Source organism: Balaenoptera physalus (genome assembly GCF_965194825.1).
Source record: "Balaenoptera physalus genome assembly, contig: HAP1_SCAFFOLD_1619, whole genome shotgun sequence".
Lineage (NCBI taxonomy): Eukaryota > Metazoa > Chordata > Mammalia > Artiodactyla > Balaenopteridae > Balaenoptera > Balaenoptera physalus.
This window is the reverse complement of record NW_028125180.1, coordinates 99,801-120,682: the sequence shown is the minus strand read 5'-3', so window position 1 is coordinate 120,682 and position 20,882 is coordinate 99,801. Positions and strand designations below refer to the sequence as shown.

The window sequence follows — 20,882 nt, the reverse complement described above, 5'->3', positions numbered from 1 at the left end:
TAAATTTATTACTTTGCCTGATCTCAGTGTAATACATTCCAAAGGGGCAAAGAGCACACGAAAATTTATGGAGTCTCCATCTTCTACACTAAAGTGTGCAATAAATTACATATTATTTGGCCGTGAAATTCACAAGCCATAGGAACCACACCATTAGCAATGTATACAGAGGTCAACAGCAGGTAATGATAATGATATAAAACAAAATAGACTGTGTATGTTGGCACTGCTGCCAATAAAGCAATCATTAAATGCATTCATACGCATCTACGTACGCTAGGTAAGCTCTTTGAGGGCTATTGCTATGAATTCGACATACCTGTCAGGATACTATAGCCCAGTTTCTATGGCCTGTATTCAAAGACGCTGAGAAAGGGTTCCTGTGGGTAAATTCAGACCTTTTCTCAATATAGAATTTGGTCAACATGCATTCTGAACAGGAACATTTCACACTGCTTTCAATTTTCCTACACTAATTGCCACCTCAACAAATGCAGGATTAAGTATAATGGATTATAAGAAGTTAGAAAGGAAAGATGGAAGAAGAGAAGGAAGGTAGAAAAAAGGTGGGTATGGAGTACTTCAACATTTATGTAAAGAGTGGACCTAAAACTAACCTGAGGTTACCCTCAACTATTAGCATATGCTATAGAAACTTAAATGAAAAAAATTTAAAAACCTGCAAGGGAAACTCAAAGAGTCTTTGTTTTTTTTACTTTACTGCATATACACGTCCATCTTAAATAGTCTATGTGCTTATATCCAATAAGAGAGCATTGTTTTGCAAGGCTATTTGGGTTCTATCAGCATGTAAAGGTCGGACAACTCAACTTGAGCAGAGTTAGCCTTCAGGTGAATAATTGCTTCTTTCAGGTTGTGAGCATTTGAATTTTCCAGAAATGTTTCCCAAAAAATTAAAACTAAAAGAGTCCTAGGACAGCGTCCTTTAGAAGTTTTATAGTATCAAGGTTTTTGGAGGAAGAGTATCCTTGTCGATTATCAACACAATGATTCCAAGCAGGTCAATTTATGCTGAGAATATTACATAACAGAACCCACTTCACCTCCAGTATACTGACAATGATCTTCCTTACTTCAACCTTGTGCTTCTTAGTAAAGTTGAAAATACTGAGCCAAGAACAGACAGTGACAATGCCAGAGACCCAGATGTACCTGTAGGTGCCTTCAGACAAAATCAGCCACCCAGGCTGAAGTCCTGGTTTAAAACATCCCAACATGAATGAATCTCAAAAACCATATGCTGAGCAAGTGAAGCCAGATCAAAAGGGCACCTACTGTAGTATTCAACTGACATGAAATTCTAAACTGGGCAAAATTCATCTCGAAAGATAAAAAACAAATCAGTGGTTGCCTTGGGGTGGGAGATGGGGATACTTTTGCAAAAGCCTAGGAGGAAACTTTCTCGGGTTTTAGAATTGTTATCTATCTTTATGGGGGTGGTAGTTATACAAATGTATACATTAATTAAAAGTCAGTGAACCGTTAGCTAAAAATGTCTGCATTTTGTTGCATGCAAATGATACCTTAGTAAGGTTGACTACAAAATGAACCCAAAACAAAACAAAGCAGAAGAAAAACCTCTCAAGACCTCAAAGGAAATACACGGTTTTCTTCCAGGGTACCAGTTTGGAAATAAGGCATTGGTCTGTTCTACCCTCAGATTATCCCTAGGATTATGTAGTCTATTTTAAAGCACTAGAGTCCCCTATCAGAAAAACTCACCCCATGTTTACTCACTTTGATTTCTTCTCTGCCTCTTCTCCCAACACAGTGAAGTCATTTACGGAAGAAAACCCAGCTTTTTCCAACTTTGCATCATCACATATTCTTTCCAAAGCTATTACTTATGGAATAAAATTTGGCTACACTTTGTAAAAATCTAGCTTTTTGAGCCTTACAAATCTTAACGGTTAACCTACTGCCTCCATTGGAATTTGGGGAAAAAATTATTTTGCAAATGAATAGCTGAGATTTGACATTTTTGTTTTTTTGTGATTTTCTCTTCCCCTAAGAGAGAAGTGAGTAGGAATGAGAAACACATACATAAAGAAAAAAAAATTATCTTGCTGCCTTTGCATGGTTATAATTTATAGGAGGCCCTCTTCAACAATAATCTATCATCAGAATCAATAAAATATAATCTCCATGAAGGCCAGGCCAGGATATTTGTCTCTTTTTCAGCAGATTGCAATACAAACCACATTCATGGATACGCTTCGTGATGATCTTTGTAATACTGTAACGGTTGACCATTTCCTCATGCCTTTTCACCTTAACTTAAACCTGCTTTTTCACTAATGACCTCACATTTCCTTCTCTATCACTTGGTTGTCGGCCTCTTTTCCAACTCCAACTCCAACTCGCATTTCACTCTGGAACCAAAGGAAGACTCACACCTTCCTGCTTTTTAGTGATACCTCAAGGTCATTACCGTATTGTGATCACCCTGAAGAATAGCCAGACAATTGTTATTTCAGAGCCATCTGACAGTTTGTAGCTCTAAAAATTAACTAAGGACCGCATTTGTCAAAAATATCCTAGTTTAAGATTTTGGTAATACAGCAACAGTAATTCCGAAGTCATTTATGACAATCAGCGTGGGAAGCACCCTCCTTCGGGAAGATCCTTTGCCATACAACACTCTTTCCCTGTCAGGTGATAAGGAAGCATGGCCGTGCAAAGTAACCTTTTGTGGAAAGAAATACTTGGCTTCAAGAAGGCTTGAAGTTCATACGTTTTTCATGAATTAGATTCCCCATTAATTACTTTATCCACAAAGAGGTAATTATCAGAATTATGTAAGCGATTAAGGAGATGCTACTCCACATTCTTTCAGCTTGTTGACCTTTCTCACCTTATTTCATGTGGCTATCTGAAACATCAGTGATTTACATGTGTTTCTTTCTTTTTTTTTTTTTAACAAATTTGTGTGTGTGTGTCCCCCCATGATGAAAACATCATTAAAATAAAATCTCATGAATAGACTCTTAAGAAGCAGAGTCTACTTGAATTCCTGGAAAATGTGAAAGCACTAATATTCATGGCCAACTCTACACTCTGAAAGTTACTGCAAATTTTGTTGATGTCTATTTTGTCTAGGAGTTTTTCAAATTTTCTACCATGATCATTTGTTAGTTTTATCATTACGTAATAAAGGCATTACATCATACAATCTTTTGTTATCCATTGCAGTTTTAAAACTATTCCTTTCCTTGTCCTCAGCAGATATGTCGTAGATTATTAGTACACAAGCAAACACTTTCAACGTAACAGTACTTTATAGTGAGAAGAACTATACTGAGCTATCTCTATCCTAAGACAATGCACTAGAAAAGCACTAGGAATTCTTAAGCACTAGGAATACAGAGACGATCAAGGGGCAAGTTCCTTGCCTTCGAGTATACATAATCATTATAGCAAATGCTTAAATAGCACTTAGTATATAACTCACCACAGCAGTCTTATTATACTCCTTTTTAATAGGTGAGCAGAGGAAGCCACAGGGAAGTCATAGGGTAAAGCCAGAATTTGAACCTACGTAGACTAGTACTCTCTCCACGGCTTTAACTACTACGTTAAAATATATATATATGAAAGTTATATATATATATGTGTATATATATATATGTGTATATATATATATATATATACATATATATATATATAAAACTCCAAGTATTCCAAAGTTACAAAACACTTATCTACCAAAACTCAGAAAGGAGCACACAAACTTGCATAGAAAATAAACATGTAAAAGTTCATAAATAAACCACAATATAACCTGCTCCACATAATATACTGACTGCAGTGTCCTGGGCCTCTCCCATCCTTAGGTAGCCGGAAATTACAACAAAATAATACTTTTCACCTTTGGAAGCCACACCATCTCTCATACCAACCAACCAATTACTTGCTTAGAAGAGGAAATAAACCTGAATATCATAAATACATAAATATATAAATATATATAAATATATATAAATATATATATATATATATATATATATATATATAGCATTACTGATGTAGAATCATTGTTTAAAGACAATAACTTCAATAGCAGAGGGAACTTTACCATTGCAGGCTTCAGATTACCTCTATATTTCTCAGATTTCGTGCTAAATCATAAAATGCCATATTGTGTCTGAAGCTGTTTTTTCAATAGTCCATTTTCTTAAATGGACTAGCAAAGCAGTAAATACTGAGGAACATTTTGGCTCCCAAATCCTAAAGCCATTCTGATTATGCCTGGGTGATCATGGGGACATCATTGGAACTACCAGAGGACTGGCTGAAATACCAGTGTTCTGGCCAGCTTATAAATTAGAAATTACACAGAATCCAATTTTATTTTTTTGTTAAGTAATTCCTATGAGGCTTTTGGGCTGTCAGTGTAACGTCCTTTGATGTGTAATCTTTATCGATTAGATAGGAAACAATGCCAATCCCCGGCATAAATACTTTCACAGTCTGACACTGAAAACCCACTGTAGGGCATAGGACCTGCAAATAGAATATGAATCACACACACATCCACTCATTCAGACAATCCACAAATATTCATTTTTAAGTCTACTATATGCCAATAATGTACCGGGCTCTAAGATGCTAAACCATGCTAAATGCTGAAACAGACATACTCAGTTCTGGCCCTCCTGGAACTTATTACCTACAGAAGTGCCTTCATTGTAAATGGTCAGGTCTCAGCCAATGCTATTATCAGAAGGTGACCAAATGATAGAGCTTGCTTTCTAAACAAGCTCCACACTCTTTGCTTTCAACATTTTTGCTTTCCTTCAAGGCACATAATCCAGTGGTCAATTTCTCCCAGTTAGGGAGGTTTGGGGAAAATTTACCCAGTGAACAATTCCTTGTGGCCTCACCCTTTCCTCACGCTCTCCTCTGTGCTCTTGAGCTAAAGAGACCTGGATTAAAGTCACTTGCTCTAACCTTATTATTTTAAAATACGGCTGCTCCTGCTTTGAGGATTTCCACTGGACCAACACGGTAGCAAAGCAGCACTGAATCAGAAGCAGGTAAATTTCAAAATGACAGCTCTAAAAAGATCCACTTTCCTTTTGTTCTCCTCCTATCCCTTTGCTCTGAACACCTTTGCCCTGAGGCTTTGCCTTTACCCTTCTCTGATTACTGCTCCAAAAGGGTTTCCAAGAGCGGGGGAGTATTTATGGTTTCATTTGCTCCCAAGTCCTTGGTAGAAAAGGATGCTTGCTTCCTGATTCTTACTAATTGTGGAATTCACGTCATTAACACAAAAATCATCATTTACAAAAAAAAAAATTTCCTCAGCTTCCTATTTCTTCTGGGCCAACACTGAAAGAATATTTTCAAAGAAACTATCCTCTCTCCTTTGCTCTTCTGAGTTTCACGTTCTTACCTCTAGTCTCATTTTCAACCCTTATTACGGGATGCATCACAAAAATAGAAGAAAGTTCTTTGTGCTTTCCCTGTACCAGCCAATTATTCTAATTTGTTCTGTCTCTAACGAACAGAATGCAAAATCAACACAAAGCCTGATTATGCGACCTCTTCCAAGGGAAAGGTCTGAGAGTTGTCTATTTACTAATGAAGCTCAGTGTGTATTAAGGGTTGACTGAAGCAATCATCAGGAATTTTCATCCCTTAAATTAGTGTTTTCCACCAGATGCACATCTTTCATCTAGGATAATATAACTTTTAAGTTCAGGAGACAGCTGGAGAAAAGAAAAGAACGAAAGGTAACCAACACAACATTTTAAGTAATAACACAGTAACAGCTATCAACCTTCCCTGAGGAATTCAGCCTATTTTATGGACACAATTTAGTACAAACTCATAAGAAAGCTAACAAAACCCAAAACCACTTCACAATAGCGTAGAGAGGTAAAGGTCAAAAATTATTACTGCCAGGCCCAGCAGACAATGGCACCTACCGCAAAGAGCACAGGACAGGAAAACCTGGAAGCCTGTGTTCCAGTTTCGGTTATTCCTGTAAGCATTAGTATGATCTGAGTGAACTCAGCCTGCCCTGCTTTTTCCGTTTATAAAAACCTACATCATCCTCTCAGTAGAATGAAATGCCACATCTGAAAAGTTGCAGACCTCTTTAGGAAAGAAACAAAACCCATGCTTTCCAACCAAAATGGAATAATTCAGTCAATGGAGACTTAATAAAAATCTGCCATAAAGCAATTATTTACTTGAAATCTATCTTTTGTGGTATATTTATTGGGGTAAGGAGTGTAAGGAAATCATAATTAGAGTTACCAATTATTCCAGAAATCAAGGTCATTAAGTTCAGATTCCAACTTTGACCTTGACCCAGGCTTACAGAGATGTAAGATGTCCCAATACCTCATATCCAACATACATGGGAGAATCAAGGTATGCAGACAGATCCTCTTATGCAGTGGTTTTAATACAGGGTCTCAGATTCGTTGCCGTTCTTCGCATCCAGATGTGGGCATTTTCCCTTGAATTTGGGCAGGCTTTCCATTCCTTCAAACAATAGAGCAGGGGTCAGTAAATTATGGCTGGTGGGCCAAATCTAGGCCTCTGCCGGCTTTTATAAATGAAGCTTTATTGGAACACAGCCATGTTCCTTAGTATATGTATTGTTTGTGTCTGCTTTCACATCACAGCAGCAGAGCTAGGTAGTTGCAAAAGAGACTGTATGGCTTGTAAAGCCTAAAATATTGACTGTCTGACACTTTATGGAAAAAGATCTCCAACGCCTGCAATAGTATATAATGAAAGTGATGCTATGTAACATTTGACTAGGTCATAAAAGGTCATGCATGATTTTGCATGATTCTCATGGAATGCTTGAACCCTGGACACTCATTCTTGGGATACGCTATCTTGAATCTTAACTACCACGTTATGAGAAGTCCAAGCCACATGGGCAGCCATCTATAGGCACTCCAGTCAACAGTCCTTGTTGGGCCCAGTCTTCAAGTCATCCCATCTCAAGGGCCAGACCTGTGAATTAAAATTATCTAGATGATTCCAGCCCCAGCCATTTGAATCCTCATGAGCTGAGGTTTCAGACATCAGTCATGGAGTAGAGACAAGCCATCTCCTCTGTGTATTGTTTGAATTGCTGACCCACAGAATCTGGGCACATACTAAAATTTTTGTTTATTTCACCACTAAGTTTGGACTTCTTTATTATGTAGCAATAGATGACTATAGCACTGTGTCTGTACACAGGAGATCTGCATTTCACAGAGCACATATTTAGATGTGAATGTTGACTGCTCAATTTCTAAGAAGAACGTATACACACATATAGGTACAAAATGTTTATGTATATGTAAATATTAGACCTATATAAACTAATCTATATTATCCATAAAATGAGGGGCCCTTGATAATGGCTAACATGTTTTTTCGGTATTTATTGTGTTCCAAGAACTGATAAATTCTTGCATTGTACGAATTTTCTCTTTTAACCCTCATAGCAACTCCCTGAGAGAAGTAATGTTATCTGTATTTTATAGATGAGAAAACTGAGGCAAAAACAGATAACACGCTCAAGAGTACTCAACAAGTAAATTTTAGAGTCAAGATTTGAACCCAAGTTCTCAAGTTTTAGATCCCTTACTCTTAGTCACCAAGCTATATACTGAGGAAGGGGATGAAAGCTGAAGCCATTACCTCATGCTCAAGAGGTTAGACAGAAACTTAGCAGGTATGGTTGAAAGAAGACAGGACTTGGAGTCGTAAGTCCAGAGCCCGAGTTATGAAATGAATTCTCCTCTCATCTAGATATAGGTTTGTTTTTAGAAAATGAAGAAGAGCACTGCATATTCTGATTGTTAATTTCTGTACTTAATGATTACCAAAGAATGGAATTTTACCAGGGAGTTTATTTTGCAATGACATAAATTATTGATTCAAAATCAAACCTTTATTATAAATTATTGATTCAAAATCAAATCTTTATTAAGTCTCCATCGCATCAGAAGTCTCTCCCACTCTTCATTTCTTTTTAAACCCTTTTCTGTCTACTCTTGGCCAAAGCTTGAAGCCTAATTTAACATTTGGAAATAAAATAATGAAATAGTCATCACACAGCAATTCCAATGCCTACTGAAATGGAAGCTCTAAATAATTTTTCAGATAATTTAGGAAATTAAAAATATTTACATCATAGATGCAAAGACAGGAGTTACTTGTGTAATAAAATAAATGGTGAGACAAAAAGCTTCTGGTCAAGTAGATTTGTTTAAATATGAACACTAATCTGAGTTCTACCTCTGTGCTAAAACCCAGTGACAGGTTGCATACAGCTTCTAAAGGGATAGTTCAGTGCACTGGGTCAAATTCATGCCATAAAATGTGGTATTAGTAGTAGTACCAGAAGACAGAGTGTGACTGTCTTCTTTGGGACATAGATGAAGACGCCAAGATAGACAATATCAAGGACAAATTCTGTAGACTAAGATATTATCTCAGTCCGTGGAACATGTCATCCAGGATAGAACAAGAAATAGATTTATTATCAAGTACATGAAGCCAGAGACAGTAAGCAATGAGTGGTAGTTGGTTAAAATAGACAGGTTTTAGAAGTAGAGGCACGGATGTAGAAAACAAACTTAGGGTTACCAGGGGATTGTGGCAGGGAGGCTAAATTGGGAGATTGGGACTGAAGTATACACACTACTATACATAAAATAGATAACTAATAAGAACCTGCTCTTCTTATTAGCACAGGGAACTCCACTCAATACTCTGTAGTGGCCTATTTGGAAAAGACTCTAAAAAAAAATAAAAGTGGATATATGTATATGTATAACTGATTCATTTTGCTGTACACCTGAAACTAACACAACACTGTAAATCAACTCTACTCCAATAAAAATTTTTTTAAAAATAGGTTTTAAGAACTATAGTCAGGGAGCAGTGTGGATTGGAAAGACCTGGCAAGAAATATTTCTGCATCCTTAGACAATGCTCCCCAAGTTGGCTATGGCAAGGGTGAGCATTTACGAGATCTTTGACCTAAGGAGGACATGAGATGAACAATCTAACCCAATGTGCATGACTTATTCTCCTCGGTGCTATCAGAAATCAGATGGCATCCTAGAGCAAGGGTCAGCAGATCTTTTCTGTAAAGGGTCAGATAGTAAACATTTTGGATTTTGTGTACCATATGTCTCTGCTGCAACTGCCCATCTGCTGCTGTAGCACAGAAACAGCCATGCACAATACGTTAATGAATGGGTGCGGCTGTGTTCAAGCAAAACGTTATGTATAAAACCAGGAGTCAAGCGAGATCTGATCAGTGGGCCAGAGTTTGCGGACCCCAGTTCTGGGTCAGTGTTCACAGCTGAATGAGTCATGAGGCCTTAAGTTCCAGTTCTCATTGTACTACTTTCTACCTGGGTGAACTTGGGTTCATCCCTTTTATTTATATGGGCCACTATATTAGTCAAGGTTCTCCAGAAAAACAGAACCAATAGCATGTGTATACAATGTGCCCATATATGTTGCTAGATATAGATCTAGATATCGATATTGATACCTAGATCTATATCCATATCTATATAAAGATAGAGACAGAGAGAGAGAGATTTTAAACAATTGGTTCACACAATAATAGAGGCTTGGTAAATTCAAAATCTGCAGGTTAGGCTGTCTAGAGACTCTAGAAAGAGTTGCAGTTCAATTTCTATAAGTCTTCTGGCAGAATTCCTTTTTGCAACAGGGAGGTCAGTCTTTGTTTTATTAAGAGCTTCAACTGATTGGATGAGGCCCACCCACATTATGGAGGATAATCTGCTTTACTCAGAGTCCACCACCAATTTAAATATGAATTTCATCCAAAAACACCATCACAGGGACTACCCTGGTGGCAGAGTGGTTAAGAATCCGCCTGCCAATGCAGGGGACATGGGTTCGAGCCCTGGTCCGGGAAGATCCCACATGCCGTGGAGCAACTAAGCCCGTGTGCCACAACTACTGAGCCTGCACTCTAGAGCCCACGAGCCACAACTACTGAGCCCGTGTGCCACAACTACTAAAGCTCGTGCACCTAGAGCCCATGCTTTGCAACGAGAAGCCACCGCAATGAGAAGCCCGTGTACTGCAACGAAGGGTAGCCCCCGCTCGCCGCAACTAGAGAAAGCCTGCGCACAGCAACGAAGACCCAACAGGGCCAAAAATAAAAATAAATAAAATAAATAAATTTATTTAAAAAAAAAAAAAAAGCCCTTGAGTTTTCCCCCACGGAATTATTCACTTTATTCTTTCCATTTGCCAACACAGGTTAGAGGAGGTCTTCCTTCATTAGATCACTGGACAACTTCTTTAAATTTGGGGCATGGGCTCAGTGCAGAGCAGCACATATTAGGAATAAAGACATGTAAGGGGATCCTGTAAGAATACAAGAAAGGCATCAAGAGTCATTTTCCTTTGAGAGTTTTTCTCTGCTCAAACTTTAAAATGGTGTGTATTTTATTTTAATAAGAGAAATGGTTCCCAAACAATTTTACGTTGCTTCTTGAGAAATTCAGAGATGCAGCTACCCTTCTTCTATCAGAGGGAGGCATTTCTTCTCAGAGGCTAAATTTAGGCAAGAGACATAAATTTTGGACCTGAGCAAGATACTAAGTATAATGTCCCTACCCATTAGGGACATTAAAAGCCATTTAAGATATTTCAAACAAATATTTGTAGATTACTTTGGTGCATAGAAGCAATACATACAAGCAAAATTAACAGTAGGGTTAGAAGACAGAAAAAGATACAATAAAAGAATAGAAGATGGAAACTGGAGAGGACAGTGAATGACGGGTACACAGCCTCAGAAGTACAAACATAAAAGCAGTTTCTTCATACCTTAAACCACTTAAAGCCCAAATGACTGGTCTCATGCAATAGTTCACTCAACAGCTTCAGATAGGCAGTGGGTAGCAGAATGGAGGAAAAAAGATAAACAGGAAAGAGAGAAAGAAAAAGGCATGCAATTAAAAGCAAATTATTTACAGCCACTTCAAAAGGTATTTTTTTCAGTTTCTTACAAAGCTCAATACAACCTAGCAATCGCACTCCCAGACATTTACCTAAATGAGTTGAAAACTGATGCCCATACAGAAACCTGCACATGAATGTTTACAGCAGCTTTACTGACAACTGCCAAAAACTGGAAGCAACCAAGATGTTTTATTCAATAGGTAATGCAATAAACAAACCATGGTATGTCCATTCAGTGGAATATTTTCAGAGATAAAACAAGATAATCTCTCAGGCCACAAAAAGACATGGGATTACCTTAAACACAGAGGCTAAAGGAAAGAAGCCAGTCTGAAAAGGCTACAGGAAAAAGATCAGGGAATGGGGAGATGGGGGAGGGATGAAAAGGAGGAGCATGGGGAATTTTCAGGAACTGAAACTATTTTGTATGATACTGTAATGGTAGATCCATGCCATCATACGTTTGGCAAAACCCATAATATGTATAACATGAGAGTGACCCAAACTGTAAACTATGGACTAGTTAATAATGTGTCAATACTGGCCCATCAATTTTAACAACTGTATCACACCAATGCAAGACGTTAAAAACAAGGGAAATTGAGGTCTAGGAAGGCGTATATGGGAACTCTCTGTACTTTCTGCTCAACTTTTCTGTGAACTAAAAAACTGATCTAAAAATAGCCTATTAAGATAGCCTCATCCACCAGAGGGCAAACAGCAGAAGCAAGAAGAACTACAATCCTGCAGCCTGTGGAACAAAAACCACATTCACAAAAAGACAAACAAGATGAAAAGGCAGAGGGCTATATACCAGATGAAGGAACAAGATAAAACCCCAGAAAAACAACTCAATGAAGTGGAGATAGGCAACCTTCCAGAAAAAGAATTCAGAATAATGATAGTGAAGATGATCCAGGACCTCGGAAAAGGAATGGAGGCAAAGATCGAGAAGATGCAAGAAATGTTTAACAAAGACCTAGAAGAATTAAAGAACAAACAAACAGAGATGAACAGTACAATAACTGAAATGAAAACTACACTAGAAGGAATCAATAGCAGAATAACTGAGGCAGAAAAACGGATAAGTGACCTGGAAGACAGAATGGTGGAATTCACTGCTGCGGAACAGACTAAAGAAAAAAGAATGAAAAGAAATGAAGACAGCCTAAGAGACCTCTGGGACAACATTAAACGCAACAACATTCGCATTATAGGGGTCCCAGAAGGAGAAGAGAGAGAGAAAGGACAAGAGAAAATATTTGAACAGATTATAGTCAAAAACTTCCCTAACGTGGGAAAGGAAATAGCCACCCAAGTCCAGGAAGCGCAGAGAGTCCCATACAGGATAAACCCAAGGAGAAACACGCCGAGACACATAGTAATCAAATTGGCAAAAATCAAAGACAAAGAAAAAATTATTGAAAGCAGCAAGGGAAAAACGACAAATAACATACAAGGGAACTCCCATAAGGTTAACAGCTGATTTCTCAGCAGAAACTCTGCAAGCCAGAAGGGAGTGGCATGATATACTTAAAGTGATGAAAGGGAAGAACCTACAACCAAGATTACTCTACCCAGCAAGGATCTCATTCAGATTTGATGGAGAAATCAAAAGCTTTACAGACAAGCAAAAGCTAACAGAATTCAGCACCACCAAACCAGCTCTACAACAAATGCTAAAGGAACTTCTCGAAGTGGGAAACACAAGAGAAGAAAAGGACCTACAAAAACAAACCCAAAACAATTAAGAAAATGGTCATAGGAACATACATATCGATAATTACCTTAAACGTGAACGGATTAAATGCTCCAACCAAAAGACACAGGCTTGCTGAATGGATACAAAAACAAGACCCATATATATGCTGTCTACAAGAGACACACTTCAGACCTAGGGACACATACAGACTGAAAGTGAGGGGATGGAAAAAGATATTTCATGCAAATGGAAATCAAAAGAAGGCTGGAGTAGCTATACTCATATCAGATAAAATAGACTTTTAAATAAAGAATGTTACAAGAGACAAGGAAGGACACTACCTAATGACCAAGGGATCAATCCAAGAAGAAGATATAACAATTATAAATATACATGCACCCAACATAGGAGCACCTCAATACATAAGGCAACTGCTAACAGCTATAAAAGAGGAAATCGACAGTAACACAATAATAGTGGGGAACTTTAACACCTCACTTACACCAGTGGACAGATCACCCAGACAGAAAATTAATAAGGAAACACAAGGTTTAAATGACACAATAGACCAGATAGATTTAATTGATATTTATAGGACATGCCATCCAAAACCAGCAGATTACACTTTCTTCTCAAGTGTGCACGGAACATTCTGCAGGATAGATCACATCTTGGGTCACAAATCAAGCCTCAGTAAATTTAAGAAAATTGAAATCATATCAAGCATCTTTTCTGACCACAACGTTATGAGATTAGAAATCAATTACAGGGAAAAAAACGTAAAAAACACAAACACATGGAGGCTAAACAATATGTTACTAAATAACCAAGAGATCACTGAAGAAATCAAAGAGGAAATCAAAAAATACCTAGAGACAAATGACAATGAAAACACGACGATCCAAAACCTATGGGATGCAGCAAAAGCAGTTCTAAGAGGGAAGTTTATAGCTATACAAGCCTACCTAAAGAAACAAGAAAAATCTCAGGGAAACAATCTAACCTTACACCTAAAGGAACTAGAGAAAGAAGAACAAACAAAACCCAAAGTTAGCAGAAGGAAAGAAATCATAAAGATCAGAGCGGAACTAAATGAAATGGAAACAAAGAAAACAATAGCAAAGATCAATAAAACTAAAAGTTGGTTCTTTGAGAAGATAAACAAAATTGATAAGCCACTAGCCAGACTCATCAAGAAAAAGAGGGAGAGGGCTCAAATCAATAAAATTAGAAACGAAAAAGGAGAAGTTACAACAGACACCGCAGAAATACAAAGCATCTTAAGAGACTACTACTAGCAACTCTATGCCAATAATATGGACAACCTGGAAGAATGGACAAATTCTTAGAAAGGTATAACCTTCCAAGACTGAACCAGGAAGAAACAGAAAATATGAACAGACCAATCACAAGTAATGAAATTGAAACTGTGATTAAAAATCTTCCAACCAACAAGGGCCCAGGACCATATGGCTTCACAGGTGAATTCTATCAAACATTTAGAGAAGAGCTAACACCCATCCTTCTCAAACTCTTCCAAAAAAATTGCAGAGGAAGGAACACACCCAAACTCATTCTATGAGGCCACCAACACCCTGATACCAAAACCAGACAAAGATACTACACAAAAAGAAAATTGCAGACCAATATCACTGATGAACATAGATGCAAAAATCCTCAACAAACTACTAGCAAACAGAATCCAACAACACATTAAAAGGATCATACACCACGATCAAGTGGGATTTATCCCAGGGATGCAAGGATTCTTCAATATATGGAAATCAATCAATGGGATACACCATATTAACAACTTGAAGAATAAAAACCATATGATCATCTCAATAGATGGAGAAAAACCTTTTGATAAAATTCAACACCCATTTATGATAAAAACTCTCCAGAAAGTTTGCCATATACAACAAACCCACGGCAAGCATCATTCTCAATGGTGAAAAACTGAAAGCATTTCCTCTAAGATCAGGAACGAGACAAGGATGTCCACTCTCACCACTATTATTCAACATAGTTTTGGAAGTCCTAGCCACGGCAATCAGAGAAGAAAAAGAAATAAAAATAATACAAATTGGAAAAGAAGAAGTAAAACTCTCACTGTTTGCAGATGACATGATACTATACATAGAGAATCCTAAAAATGCCACCAGAAAATTACTAGAGCTAATCAATGAATTTGGTAAAGTTGCAGGATACAAAATTAATGCACAGAAATCTCTTGCATTCCTATACACTAATGATGAAAAATCTGAAAGAGAAATTATGGAAACACTCCCATTTACCACTGCAACAAAAAGAATAAAATACCTAGGAATAAACTTACCTAGGGAGACAAAAGACCTGTATGCAGAAAACTATAAGACACTGATGAAAGAAATTAAAGATGATACCAACAGATGGAGAGATATACCATGTTCTTGGATTGGAGGAATCAATATTGTGAAAATGACTATACTACCCAAAGCAATCTACAGATTCAATGCAATCCCTATCAAATTACCAATAGCATATTTTACGGAACTAGAACAAATCATCTTAAAATTTGTATGGAGACACAAAAGACCCCGAAGAGCCAAAGCAGTCTTGAGGGAAAAAAACGGAGCTGGAGGAATCAGACTCCCTGACTTCAGACTATACTACAAAGCTACAGTAATCAAGACAATATGGTGCTGGCACAAAAACAGAAATATAGATCAATGGAACAAGATAGAAAGCCCAGAGATAAACCCATGCACCTATGGTCAACTAATCTATGACAATGGAGGCAAAGATATACAATGGAGAAAAGACAGTCTCTTCAATAAGTGGTGCTGGGAAAACTGGACAGCTACATGTAAAAGAATGAAATTAGAATTCTCCTTAACACCATACACAAAAATAAACTCAAAATGGATTCGAGACCTAAATGTAAGACCAGACACTGTAAAACTCTTAGAGGAAAACATAGGAAGAACACTCTTTGACATAAATCACAGCAAGATCTTTTTGGATCCACCTCCTAGAGTAATGGAAATAAAAACAAAAATAAACAAATGGCACCTAATGAAACTTCAAAGCTTTTGCACAGCAAAGGAAACCATAAACAAGATGAAAAGACAACCCTCAGAATGGGAGAAAATATTTGCAAACGAATCAACGGACAAAGGATTAATCTCCAAAATAGATAAACAGCTCATTCAGCTCAATATTAAAGAAACAAACACCCCAACCCAAAAATGGGCAGAAGACCTAAATAGACATTTCTCCAAAGAAGACATACAGACGGCCACGAAGCACATGAAAAGATGCTCAACATCACTAATTATTAGAGAAATGCAAATCAAAACTACAATGAGGTATCACCTCACACCAGTTAGAATGGGCATCATCAGAAAATCTACAAACAACAAATGCTGGAGAGGGTGTGGAGAAAAGGGAACCCTCTTGCACTGTTGGTGGGAATGTAAATTGATACAGCCACTATGGAGAACAATATGGAGGTTCCTTAAAAAACTAAAAATAGAATTACCATATGACCCAGCAATCCCACTACTGGGCATATATCCAGAGAAAACTGTAATTCAAAAAGACACATGCACCCAAGTGTTCGTTGCAGCACTATTTACAATAGCCAGGTCATGGAAGCAACCTAGATGCCCATCAACAGATGAATGGATAAAGAAGATGTGGTACATATATACAATGGAATATTACTCAGCCATAAAAAGGAATGAAATTGAGTCATTTGTTGAGACGTGGATGGATCTAGAGACTGTCATACAGAGTGAAGTAAGTCAGAAAGAGAAAAACAAATATCGTATATTAACGCATGTATGTGGAACCTAGAAAAATGGTACAGATGGACCGGTTTGCAGGGCAGACGTTGAGACACAGATGTAGAGAACAAACGTATGGACACCAAGTGGGAAAAACCACGGTGGGGTGGGGATGGTGGTGTGCTGAATTGGGCGATTGGGATTCACATGTATACACTGATGTGTATAAAAATGACGACTGATTAAAAAAAAAATTTAGCCTTGTTATCTCCTTTAACAAAGAAGAATGCTAAGACACAGTCTCAGTTAGTACAGTATGGATAAATCATTTGAAGTCTTGGGTAAACTTGTACCTTAACGAGTGTCTTCACTTTGGGGAAGACATGAATTCACAATTGCCATTCTCTATGCATATTATTGCCATATAAACTAATTCCAGCAAAAGAAAGCTATAGTTAGGTAGATCCTTTCATAAAGTGATGCAGTCACTCAGGAATACTTTATAACCTAAACCGACTGGACAGCCAGTAACCAATGAATTATCCGAATGCTGATTCATCTGAGAGGTCCTTTATTCCAATGACTTTCGCTGCTATCCTTCTCTTTTCCTTTTGGGACTAAGACCTATGCATAAAGTCTTACTTACTCTAAGCTTCACCTTTTACTTCTCCTGTCATACAACTCGTCACTTTCCCCATCATATGCCATCAAATGCCAAAAAGAAATCTGAGTACTCTGTGGTCATGGCACAGGTATTTCTAAAGAGATGAACACCTGTTCAAAAATCACTAATCCGAGAATAAATATATGGGGAAATGAACTGGGGACATGAATGGATCAACTGAAACTGTGAGAGGCCAGCAGGGCAGATATGTGTGTCTGTATGTGCCTTAAAGAATAATGTTCTCTATGAGAAAAAATGCTTTATTGCCCCAAACTTTAATCCAATTAATATCTGGGAATATATTTCAAGACCACTTGTATATATGTGTATGTACATAATGTTAGCATTGTATATTATTTGTGTTATGTTCTCCCTTCTATTCATGGGGATATGTTGCCTTTAAAGTTGAACCTTTCTTGTTGATCTTGCACATGGATGAAGGTTCACACAGTAAGATAAGTTCAAGGATTTCTTTCTCCAATATCATTGATATGAATTCCTATTACTTAATTTCTTTTTGATAGATTTTCAGATGACAGTCCAAGATAGTTCTGCCAATGGAAATCACAGGACTACCAAATATGGAAAAGACTTTGGAACACTTACAGTGTGTTTTCATGGCCTGCATCAGAATTCTACAGAAGGCTTTTGGCTGAATTGGCAGTGAAATGAGAATGGGAAGTTAGTGTATCAGTTACTTTTCAGTGTGGTATTTTTTCTTTTCTACTATTCTACTATGTATTAGAAATTACGTAAAAATCAGGAGAAGAGAAATGGTTAAGAAAAAATATAATCTGTCATGTTAGACATTCGGCACTTGCCTAGACTCACAGGTAACATGAGAGAACATGAGAGCTGGCTTGTGAGAACTAACCTTGTTCCAATTCCCTCACTGTACTGATGAAAAGCTTTGAGGCTCAAAAAAGGAAGTGACCCTGCCAGAAGCATACCATGAATCAGTGATGAAAGGGAGACTCCTTGGCTTCTGTAGAGCCATGCCTCTGTGCACAAGGTATTAAAGAAGCATTAATTAAATGCCCCTTTACGTAACAACGTGGAGCTTAATCATAAGGTTTGGGCTTCTTGTCTCTTCTTTTCTTTTGCTTTCTCTTTTACATCCTTGGGGGCCTTAGTTTTTAGTTGCTCTCTTGAACTGGATTTACAAGACATTTATTTTCACTAGCCCTTATTGTTTCGGATTGTAGGCTGAATTTTTAAGAAGTTGGGGAAGGATACTGAACTGCCAAAAGTTAACAGATTAGTGGCAAAGAGATAAAAATAATTATAATGCCAATTTCCCTGGGTATTCCCTGTGTACTTTAGGGGTAAAAATAGTATTTGTAAAGTGATTTCAAAATGTGCAAATATTACCTGTGGGACATAACCTACTGGTTAAGAGCACTAACTCTGAAATTAATTTGCCTGGATCTTTTTTCCCCAGCTCCACCACTTATTAGTGGTGGGACTTCAGGAGTGTTACTTCTTTGTGTTTCACTTCCTCTTTGAAAAACAACCTCCTCTTAATAACCTCACCCATTCTACAGAGCTGTGGCGTGGAGTTAATACAGGTAGAGTGCTTAGGAATCCATGCCACTCTTAAGTCTTTTAAAATCAATCTTACTATTGTTGTTACTACTATTATTATTTTGTTAGCTGTCCTTGAAAAAGTTTGACAGCAGTACTCACTTGCTTTTCTTTTTGTTGTATATTCTCTACATCCCACTTAAGCGTTCTACCAAACCCTAAGAGGCTCTTTTCAGATATTTTACACCTCTTTACTTGTTTGTCACAGCAAAAGTAAAAGGAGTGTGGCTCCCCTTGATCGAACAAACCAGAACTTTGGTTTTCTCCCATTCATACACATTGGTGAACAGATGTGAAAAAACGACTCCATGGGGCTTTCAGTCTGGAGCCAAACATCCAGGCTCTGTGTAACTCGACACTATTATGCACACATGTTGTTCCCTTAGGACCCAAAAGAATCTCAACTAAGCCCATCATTATTTCAGGAATATGAAGAATGCTTTTTATGAAGTAGCTGAACATAACAGAAACACAAGAAAAGGCAGAGGTGTTTCGTATCACAACTTTTTGAGAAATGCTCAGAGCTCTAAGATGTAGCTGACAATTCCCCCATCAGCTAATGCTTTCAAAGTTACCATAAATTTCACCATAAATACATTTTTTCAGCAATGGCAATAACGCGGTGACTATACCGCTCAATTCCTCACAGTGTCAGCATTAAATACATTAAAAGCGTAAGTTAAAATAGCTGTCTGATTGCTTCTGACATAACCCCGAGATCTCTTTTATTTCTGTACTCCATCAGTTATAATGTGGAACATTAACACAAATTATTTCTAAACACTAACAAACAATGTAGCAACAAGTGGCAGACAATCAAGGGGAATTTTGCCATAGCACGGTGCTTATTTTGTTACAAGCAGGAATGCAAACCCAAAGGATGTAATTTAGAGGAAACTCTGTCCTGTCTATCCTCTAGGAACTAGAACAAGGAGACTGAGAGAAGATGATTCTGGGTAAATCAAACCGTTTTCTCCTAATTACAGCTGAATAATAGGGAGCAAACTCCCATGAAAGGTTGTGATCTGCGTGAAGAAAGCTAGGAGGTTGCCCTGGCTAGGGTCTTTCATATACAGTTATTCAAGCTCAGACTTGACCATCTGTCAGGGATGCTACAGTGGGGAGAGTTTTGCCGTAGCTGTGAGACTCGGCAAGATCACTTCCAACTCTAAAACCTACAGTTTTATTCAATCACCAACACCAGCCATCATTAAGAGCGACCTCAAATAACTCCAAATCTGTTCATCTACTCACATATTCTTTACACAGTCAACAGGCCTCGAGTGATTACTACATGCCAGACACAGTTCGAAGACACAGAATAAGGGATAAGGTAACAACCTCTGTCACTGTGGGGCTTGAGTTCCTTGGGAAGAAGTTCATTTAAATACAAAGAGGCACCAAAGATAATATTTGTTTTGATTATTATTCTGTGAAAGAATTAAGGTAATCTGATAAATTGGGACTGAGTTAGGCTAGTAGGACAATCAAGGAAAAAATATCTTTAAGAGATGAGTGCCAAAGAATAGAAAGGAATCATTTATGGACAATTTTTCTGGAAATAATATTTCCAAAACAGCAAATACAAAGGCCCTGAGGCAAGATGAAGCTTAACTACAATCAAGGAACAAAGAGAAGCTAAAAGGTTAGGTCAGGAGATAACCACACAAATTTACACCAGCTGGTCCCTAACTTCAAGTCTACGTGGATATATTCTTGAGGTGAGTTAGACATATATATCATCCGAAAAACAAAAAAAAGTTGACTCCAAAATTACCCTGGAAATTCTGAGTGAGACTCTTTACAAAGGCACAACCATATTAAAGATCACAGCCATCATTCTCCAAACTCCACTCTGGCCATCACTTGCAGGCATTTAACGGGGGTGTTTAATATCCTCTCTAAATTATTGGGCAGGAAGAACAAACATCCTAGCATGTCTGCACCGTGCACCTCGTGTCTCACAATTGAAAAGTAGCTGGAGCTCACCCTGCTGATGGCTTTTCCGGTGTTTTTTACCTTTTATTAAGAGTCCCACCTCTTTTAAGAACTGGGATATATTTTTTGAGGGAAATCAACTATAGGAAAATTCAACTGACAGAGATCATACTGTACTTGACTTTTCTGTTCTTTGTTACATTTATTTGTTTAGACAAACGTCTGT

General features: G+C 37.7%; 1 long non-coding RNA gene across 1 annotated transcript; it reads right to left on the bottom strand.

Annotated features, from left to right (window-relative positions):
* Positions 1–10,249: 10,249 nt before the first annotated feature.
* On the bottom strand, positions 10,250–13,788 carry LOC309653997. Its single transcript, XR_014259710.1, has 2 exons — positions 10,864–13,788; positions 10,250–10,398 (listed from the first exon to the last, which is right to left on the bottom strand). It is a non-coding gene; the product is annotated as an uncharacterized lncRNA (long non-coding RNA).
* Positions 13,789–20,882: the final 7,094 nt, after the last annotated feature.